Here is a 2,340-nt window from a genome sequence, read left to right as displayed (position 1 = left end):
TAGCTAGCCATAAGGAACCTGCCCCCGATCATTTTCCCATTTTTGACGACGAACAGCGTAGGGCTCAGAACTTGCATACTGATTACTTCGTAGCATATCTATCAATAAATGTACTATGATACGTTACTTATACAATATTAGATAGAACGAATTGCTTTTCGTATCCGGTACTGGAAAAAGTAAGCGTTGTGAAAACTATGCTATGCTAGTATGCATCTTTGATTATACGCGGGCTTGCCATAACGGTCTTCGCCGCGATTCCAGATTTCAAGATTTCATTATACTATATATATACCAGCAGTGCCACCTGTAGTACTAACTGATTAAGTACTAATTGATCAAAAAAAAAAAACTGCTATAGGTATGAGTGAAATAAAGTAAAAAGAATGTATATGGATAATGATACTAACACCTACAATTATCGTGTATTTTCAGCATTCAGCTGTCTGACCACGTCCTCAAATGAACTTTACACTTTCTTAGAAAGCGTCTCTAGTTCTTACGGACGTGAAGTACCATTGTAAAAACCGCTCTTGGTGTGCTTGGCGAAAACTTAAGATTAATAAAATCTTGCAATCATCACTGAAGATAGATGACTCACAACAGGGTTCGACGTTGCACTTTAGACTCGGACCCGTTCGCCAATCACAGTAGTGAAGCCCTTCATACTTGGTCTTCTTGAGTTGGACACCGTATATCTTTTTGATGAAGTTCATATTTAGAGACGCTTCACAGGTATTAAACAATACAACAATTTTACCGCGGTTAACAATATGCGGAACTGGCGTTGGAATCTAGTTGGAGTTTAATTATGTGAATTTTCATTTGTCGATTAATTTTCCTAATGTGACGATTTGTATTGCTAGTCTTCACGTTGAAGATACACATAGGTTCAATGCGAGCGAAGCGATAAACTACCTAATATTGTCTAAACTAAAAAATAAGCACTGGAACATTTAACAAGGCCAGGTTAACGCGCCGCGAAGGCTTCATTGACAAAACTTGTACGCAGATTATGCTTCACTGGCGCGTTTATTGCCTCTTCTTGACGTACCGATACTCCCATGCCTTTTATCCGTGTGACATTCGCAGCGTTCGATAGACTTCCTTTCTTCACGAAACTTCACAGAACACCGAAAAGCTTCTGATGCCTTTGACTCTTCGAGACGGCGGCCCGAGTCCACCGGAATGGATGAAACAATTCGGTCGAAGATTTTCTGCTGGGCTTCACTGGTGCGACACCAACTGAATCATTCACACTATTAAATATATTATTCCTAAGTTATAACTAATGCTCCGGAAGATTACGAATCGTGTGTCTAGTTCCAAGCTAATTAGCATTACAGTCCGATCTTTTTGTGATCAAAAACTACACGAATTAGTAACACGTCTATAGAAAACTTGGTAGATGGAGTTTGACTTCAAGTGTTAACGAAACAACAATGTAAAGGAATAGCATGTAAATCTTTCTCTTATATTCGAAAATTGAGCAAAAATAATTACGCTTTTTGTCTACGCTAGCCAGGTTTTCCAACTAAGGAAAAAATGAATGCTCCTATAATGTCTGGCAATCTAATTTCGAGAACACAATTCTGAAACATGGGGCTTAGCAGTATGTGATCCAACCATAGTTGCCATAGGACTTTAGAACGGTACGTGTCAGTCTGTCACCTAGGCAATATAGAAGCCAGTAGAAACTACCTATTTTGATATAGCCGCGCGATGATTTCCCTCAGTTCCGATCAAGGTCGGTTATATGCGTCGTGCTCGACTTGTTTTAAAAACAGTGACCGCTATGTTGCCTCGACGCGTCTGGCACATATTAATTAACAATGAGCTTACCTCGAGGCGGTGAAATATTACGTTCTAACATCAGTTTTTTTTTAAAACCTTTATTGAGTTTATCTGGCCTAGTTTAAGAGCTAAAAAAATGTTTTTTCAAGACCTAAAAAACATGAAAAAAATTACGATGATAAAATACGTAGACACGTAGACATTATGCAATCGTAGAAATGCGGTAGCCGATGGCTTTATTCAGTCTTCAAAAGCCTTCGGTATGCACATTTTTGTTAAAATTAAAATCGACTGTGGATATCACTTCCACCCAACCAACTCCATATGAGAATTTCGCTTAATTTTGTATCAAATTTCGGAAATTCTATGCGTTCTACCATCGTCATAGTTTCACTCATACGTTTTCACGGTCCCTCACCTTCACCTAAACGAAACTGATGACTGGTTATAGCTTCGGTTTGCCTAGGGAGCAACCGTGTTACTCGTCTCCACTGGCGTGGAGAAAAGGTGAAATTCGTAGCGTTATAAGGGAAGCTTGAGAATAGA

The 2,340-nt window shown here is 39.1% G+C and overlaps 1 long non-coding RNA gene across 1 annotated transcript; it reads right to left on the bottom strand.

The window, feature by feature from the left end:
* Positions 1-955: 955 nt before the first annotated feature.
* Positions 956-1,705, bottom strand: LOC147757876 (uncharacterized). The gene is made up of 2 exons (XR_015321703.1): positions 1,504-1,705; positions 956-1,259 (listed from the first exon to the last, which is right to left on the bottom strand). It is a non-coding gene; the product is annotated as an uncharacterized LOC147757876 (long non-coding RNA).
* Between the last annotated feature and the right edge of the window lie 635 nt (positions 1,706-2,340).

Source organism: Varroa destructor, unplaced genomic scaffold, assembly GCF_002443255.2.
Source record: "Varroa destructor unplaced genomic scaffold, Vdes_3.0 BEIS01000002.1, whole genome shotgun sequence".
Taxonomy (NCBI): Eukaryota; Metazoa; Arthropoda; class Arachnida; order Mesostigmata; family Varroidae; genus Varroa; species Varroa destructor.
This window is presented reverse-complemented; position numbering and strand designations above follow the sequence as displayed.